The sequence below is a fragment of the Melanerpes formicivorus genome, unplaced genomic scaffold, assembly GCF_026170545.1.
Source record: "Melanerpes formicivorus ecotype bairdi unplaced genomic scaffold, bMelFor1.0.p_v2 SCAF_50, whole genome shotgun sequence".
Lineage (NCBI taxonomy): Eukaryota > Metazoa > Chordata > Aves > Piciformes > Picidae > Melanerpes > Melanerpes formicivorus.
The window spans coordinates 4,033,979-4,040,707 of NW_027142402.1; the positions used below are offsets into that span (position 1 = coordinate 4,033,979).

The 6,729-nt window shown below is 49.2% G+C and overlaps 1 long non-coding RNA gene across 1 annotated transcript; it reads left to right on the forward strand.

Moving 5' to 3' along the window:
- Positions 1-11: 11 nt before the first annotated feature.
- Positions 12-3,387, forward strand: LOC137452247 (uncharacterized). Its single transcript, XR_010990027.1, has 3 exons — positions 12-67; positions 2,484-2,632; positions 2,971-3,387. It is a non-coding gene; the product is annotated as an uncharacterized lncRNA (long non-coding RNA).
- Positions 3,388-6,729: the final 3,342 nt, after the last annotated feature.

The window sequence follows — 6,729 nt, forward strand, 5'->3', positions numbered from 1 at the left end:
ATGGTGGGGCCCAGATATTCTTGGATTTGACAACCAGCAGACATCTTCATCAGTGAACTCCTACAAGGTGATGGTGCTTTGATGTACAATTAAGTTACTAGAGATCTAGTCACAGAGCAGGGCTTTGAACTGAGTAACTCTCACTGTTTGAAGCAAATAGGGGGGTAAACACAAATGCTTAAGCACCTAAGACTTGGTTTGCCAAGAGGCAAGCTGCTGATGTGGGGTGATGTTCCTCAGCACAGCCACCTCGAGTAGGGAAGGTGGAGGCTTGAGTGCAGGTGAGGCACAGAGGTGAGGGATCCCATACCCTGCCTGCTCATTCCATACCTCCATGGCACTCAGTTCTTTGGTCAGCCTTGCCTGAGGAGCCTCTGGAAGGCTGTTGGGAAGACAGAAGGGTTCACAGGCTGCAGAAAGAGGACCAGTTCAAGAAAGATGTTGAGTTGCTCAAATGTGTCCAGAGAAGGGCAACAAAGCTGGGGAGGGGTCTGGAGCACAGCCCTGGGAGGAGAGGCTGAGGGAGCTGGGGTTGCTTAGCCTGCAGAAGAGGAGACTCAGGGGAGACCTTACTGCTCTCTACAACGCCCTGAAGGGAGGTTGTAGCCAGGTGGGGGTTGGTCTCTTCTCCCAGACAAGTAGCACCAGAACAAGAGGACACAGTCTCAAGCTGTGCAAGGGGAAGTTTAGGCTTGGTCTTAGAAGGAAGTTCTTCACAGAAAGAGAGATTGCCCTTGGAATGGGCAATGGTGGTGGGGTCAGTGTCCCTGGAGGTGTTAAACGAAAGCCTGGATGAGGCACTCAGTGCCATGGTCTGCTGTTGGATGATAGGTTGGACACGATGATCTTGAAGGTCTCTTCCAGCCTGGTTTGTTCTATTCTATTAGTTAGGGTTGGGTGATCAGTTGGACTTGGTGATCTTGGAGGGTCTCTTCCAACCTGGGTGATTCTGTGACCTGATCATTTAGAGATCAAGAAATGCCAGGATAACTGTCAAAAGCAAACCTGAGCTGAAAGTTGTATTCCACAAAAAAAAGGGGGGGGGAAATTCTTCAAATCTCAGTGTAAGAGAGGAAGAAAAGCAGAGTTGGGCTGCTGTGAAGTAAATGAGATTAAAGATAATCTAAGCATGGCCTAAAATCAAAGGAGTGTTTTACCTCTGTTCTTGTTTAAGGAAGACAAATCCTAGAGGCAAAAGCAGGCTGGTTAATGGGAATTGGGATATGGAAATGGAATCAGTGCTGTGGGGAAGCAAAGCTCAAAGAGCAGGCTGTGTTCCTCTTGGGGGTGGGGTGGGGAGGCAGGTCATGCTTCTCCAGGAGTTCTGGAAAGACCAGCAGGTGAGGTGGCACATCTAAGAGCAACTGGCTTCATACATCTGTCAAGCCAGTGAGAGACCCTGTGACTGCAGAATATCCATTACAATGCCTTTGGTTGTGCAAGGTTAACAAATAATCCAGCCAGCCATTGGCCTTGCACCTCTGACCTCGTTGGCATGTGGTGAGGCTTTGGAACATGCCTGGAAGGTTAATTAAAAATGCAAAGGCACATCAAAAAAATGGGATGAAATGCAGCTAGAGGTACATCCTGCCAGACTAACCTGATGGCTCCCTTTGATAAAACAATGCTTTTCCCAGACAGGTGAGATCTGCCAGGTTTGCTTTATCTAGACAGTTGCATGTATTTGCTATGATGTCAGGCATGAAACAACTGATGTTGCTCCAGACAAAACAGATTAGCAGAGGAGCTGCATCATTGGTGAGAGGAGACACTGAGTGCTGAGGATGGAGATCTCAGGCCAGGAGGAGTTATCTGGGAGGATCCTCCAAATAAGGCTTCACAGAATGCCAGGTTGGAAGGGACCCCAAGGATCACCTGGTCCAACCTTTCCAGGTGATGGTGGAGCTGAAATGATCTGGCCCAGCAGCCTGTCAAGCTGAGGCTTAAAGCTGACCAATGTGGAGGAATCCACTGCTCCTCTTGGGAATTTTGGGACCACTTTTGCTTTGATGGTTGCATTAATGGCACACTCCTGGCCCATGCAAGCACTGTGCTGATAATGTGTGCTGCACAAAGCCGTGATGCATTGCTGGCAGGGAGATGGTTTGGAGGCCAGGCAGGATGAGCAGGGCAGCTCAAGAACAGCTGTAATAAAAAGATGATGACATTCAAGTAAAAGACAAAGAGTCATGCAGGTGAAAAACAGTGTCAGAGGTGGCTTTTGCTATTAGCAGGGAGTGAATCATTTGGGAAAATAACTGAGGAAAAAGAAAATTCAGCAGTAGATAGCCAGAGAATTACAGAACCCCAGAATGGTAGTGGTTGGAGGAGACCTCTGAAGATCACTGAGTCAGAGAAGAGTTGTGTGCTGCAAGCTTGGTCCTTATGTTTCCTCTGTTTCTAGTTAAGATGAGGAAATAGTAGTGTCAGATGCACAGCCCAAATTTGAGTCTCTTCACTTCCCACCCCTCCTTTTGGGAAAGGTGCATCAACAGCAGAGCAGCTGCAGAGAAGAGCTGCAAAGGAGGCTTAGGAGACTGGACACCTTCTCTCTCCAGAGGCCTGGATCATGCCTCTGTGTTGTGGAGAAAGAAATTTGCAGGAAGGATCCAGATGAAACCCAAGCAAACAGGTAAGTGCAGACCCTGACCTTTCGGCCATGCCTCAAGCCGGTCACACGTGTAGCAACCCGAGTCTGGAAGCTGCATTGCTACCTCTTTGGAGAGGGGCTGTTGCTGGGGGCTGTCAGGTAAAGCCCAGCAAGCTGCTGAGAAGTGAGGTCAGGATGGGGAGCAGAGATGTTTGAGGCTGTCAAGACTTCACTCCAGGGCAGAGACAGCATGGGTACACTGGGGCTCTGAGCAACCTGACCTAGCGTGAGGTGTCCCTGCCCAGGTTGGAACTGGGGGATGCTTGAGGTCCCTTCCAACCCTGACAATTCTGTGATTCTACATTTCTGAATTTCTTTAGCTTCCCCAGGAGCCAACACTGTCTCCATTGTTGATGCCTTTCTAAAGGGAGGGGAGAGAGGGAAAGGCAGAGTGTGAGAGAAGAGTAAATATGAAAGAGAAGAGCTGGATGCCCATGAGAAACCACAAGAATTAGAAGGGGAGGCTCTAAAAGCTTGTGTAAGCATTTGCAGGTTTGGCAAAGCATCCAGGAGGGCTCCTGCTCCTTCGGTGAGAGCAGAGTGGGACTCTCCCAGCGGAGAGCCCTGGCAGCCTGTTGATCAAGACATTGATGGTGAGTCAAACACAGCCGTTCAGCTGATTATTCATATTTCACTCTGCTCACTGTGGGGAAGATACTCCTTTCGGGGTTAGGTTTATGGGCCATACAGATTGTCAGAGTGAATCTAATTAGCAAGAGAAATCCGAATGGAACAATGCCTGGTAATTGCTGTTAACGATGTGAGCCTATTAAAGCGGCGCTAATGAAATCCGGAGTCGGGAGCGGCGCCCAAAGGCAAACCAACCTTAACAGTTGTACCTTCAAATGCTACAACTCCCTCCCTCACCTCACTGCTCTCAGGGGTGCTTAAGGTGAGCTCTCGCCTCTCAAACAGCCACGGCTTGCCAAATGCTTCCCAACGGCCACTGGAGTACAATGCTGCAAGCAGTGAACGAGCTGCGGAGCTTTGGTAGGAGAGGCGGATCTGGAACTGGTGGACAGGCTGGAAGCTACCCCCTGCTTTGCTGTCACTGAGGCAAACCCCACAGAATCACAGCATTGCCTAGACTGGAAAAGACATTTAAGATTTACAGATTCACAGAATGGGTTGGGCTGGAAGGGACCTTAAAGATCATTTAGTTTCCAGCCCCCTGCTATGGGCATGGACACCTTCCACTAGTGCGGGTTGCTCAAGCCCTCACCCAACCTGGCCTTGAATGCCTCCAGAGAGGAGGCATCCACAACCTCCCTGGGCAACCTGTTCCAGTGTCCACCCTACCTTTAATGGAAGGAACTTCTTTCTAATACCCAGCCTAAAGAACACTGAGTCCAATCAAACCACAGCTGCCTCCAAAGCTGGTTTAAAAATCAGAACTCCTTTTGCTTGCACAGTCCTCTGGACTGTGCCTCTGTGCAGGTACAGGGCCTCCAGCCTGGGAGTTGGACCATCCCAGGCTCCCCAGCTGTTGCTGTTGCTCTTGGCACACCTCTCCAGCTCCACCAAGCAAGTGTAGGATGGGCCACCACCCAAGTATTTGGGATTAAACTTGGATTGTGAACCATGCAACAGACACACAGACCCTATTCTGCTGCTTTTGCCACTGGAGGTGGGCACACACACCTTGTCTGACTGTACAGCAAGGCTGTGCATCTGAGTGAGTTAGAAAGATCCGGTCCAGAGCCTGCCTTGTGGTTGGCATACTCCAAACCAGAGTGCTGGAAGGTGTCCAGAGGAGGGCCATGAGGATGAGCAGAGGGCTGGAGCACCTCTGCTATGAGGACAGACTGAAGGAGTTGGGGCTGTTCAGTCTGGAGAAGAGAAGGCTCCCAGGTGACCTCATTGTGGCCTTCCAGTAACTGAAGGGGGCTACAGGAAGGCTGGGGAGGGACTGCTCAGGATCTCAGGTGGTGATAGGACTAGGGGGAATGGAATGAAGCTGGAGGTGGGGAGATTCAGGCTGGAGGTGAGGAGGAGGTTCTTCCCCATGAGAGTGGTGAAACCCTGGAATGGGTTGTCCAGGGAGGTGGTCGAGGCCCCATCCCTAGAGGTGTTTAAGCCCAGGCTGGATGAGGCTCTGGCCAGGCTGATCTAGTGTGGGGTGTCCCTGCCCATGGCAGGGGGGTTGGAACTAGCTGATCCTTGTGGTGCCTTCCAACCCTGACTGATACTATGATACTATGCTGAAGACTGGTGCTCTCCGTCTGTGGAAACTGCCATCAGTGGAGCTGGGACAACTCATAGCAGTTGTGGATTTGGTCCAGAACTGAGCTTCAGCTCTTACATGGGATGGCCCTGAACCCATGCCTTATTTTTAACTTGCTTTCTAGCCTTCAAAATGTTTCAGTCTGGCCTTCAATGCAAGACCTACCTGTTCCTCTGCAGTTCTTTTAGGTAGGATGGGTACATAAGAGGCCAATTGTGTAGAAAAGTTGTGGGGAAAGGTGGTTCAAGCTGCATCATTTTGTTTGTCAGAGGTTAAATGCAAGTTAGCTGGTTTGGGGGGGGGGGAGGGGTTGAGGCTTTTTTTTTGTGCTGCACTATAAATGTAAATGTGGTGGGAAGCTTGGACAGTTGAAACATTTTTCACTTATTCATCCTTCCAAATGTGTGTGGGCAAGACAATGTGGTACAGCCAACAATGCAGACTCTCTCTTACCTTGGAATGGGCTGCCCAGGGAGGTGGTGGAGTCACCATCACTGGAGGTGTTTAGGAAGAGACTGCATGGGGTGCTTGGTGCCATGGGTGAGTTGATTAGATGGTGTTGGGTGATAGGTTGGACTTGATGATCTCAAAGGTCTCTTCCAACCTGGTCTGGTCTATTCTATTCTATTCATCTTTGGATTTTTCTGTGGCATAAAAGATGAGCCTTATAATGGCCAAGGGTGGGAAGGAAAGCAGTAAGCATGAATATTAGAGGGAGAGTTTTGAGACTGTGGCATCCCAGAGGACCTCCATGCCTGCAGGCCACTGTGTCCTTGCTCAGAACATGCAAAGCTGGTTGTTAAATATCACTTCATTGATGTGATGTTGGAGTGTTGGTGATGGAGCTACCACAACAACAAAAATACTTTTAGTCACAAAAGAAACAGAGGTTTATAAAATAACTGTAGAAATGGAATGGGGACAAACAAAAGGGCTGACAAATACCAACACAGACAATTTTTAGTGCATTTCTTCTCTCCTTACTGAAATCTGGAGTTTTTCCAGATATTTGATGGTTTGTTTTTCATCAAAACCTTGGTCAAAGTGAGACTGCACCTTTTGGACTGTGTCTAGCTCTGGAGCCCCTGTTACAGGAAAGATCTGGAGGTGCTGGAAGGTGTCCAGAGAAGGGCCGTGAGGAGGAGCTGAGGGCTGGAGCTCCTCTGATGGAGGCAGACTGAGTTGGGGTTGCTCAGTTTGGAGAAGGAAAGCTTCCAAGGAGACCTATTGTGGCCTTCCAGTATCTGAAGGAGGCTACAGGAAAGCTGGGGAGGGACTTTTGAGGGTGTCAGGGAGTGATAGGACTGGGAGGAATGGAACAAATCTAGAAGTGGGGAGGTTTAGATTGGGTGTTAGGAAGAAGTTCTTCTCCATGAGGGTGGTGAGACACTGGCACAGCTTGCCCAGGGAGGTGGTGGGAGCCTCATCCCTGGGAGTTTTTAAGGCCAGGCTGGATGTGGCTGTGAGCAACCTGCTGTAGTGTGAGGTGTCCCTGCCCATGGCATGGAGGTTGGAACTAGATGGTCCTTGGGGTCCCTTCCAACCCTGACAACTCTGTGATTCCATGATTCATTATTAGCAGTTAGAATAAACAAAACCATTACCTTCAACTGGAAGGCTAGGAAATGATTAAAAATTACAGAGAGACCTCTTGGTATTTCTTTAACAAGAGTGAACAAATGCACAAGAGGAATCTTCACAAAGCATTTTGCTAATTCATTTGCAAATGTTGTGTGAGAAGGCATAACAGAACCAGCAAGACACCTCTGATCATTTTATAACCAAGCTTCATTCCCTCACAGCTTCAATAGCCTAACAAAACCCTTCTGTCTTTATTACCCAAACCCACCACACT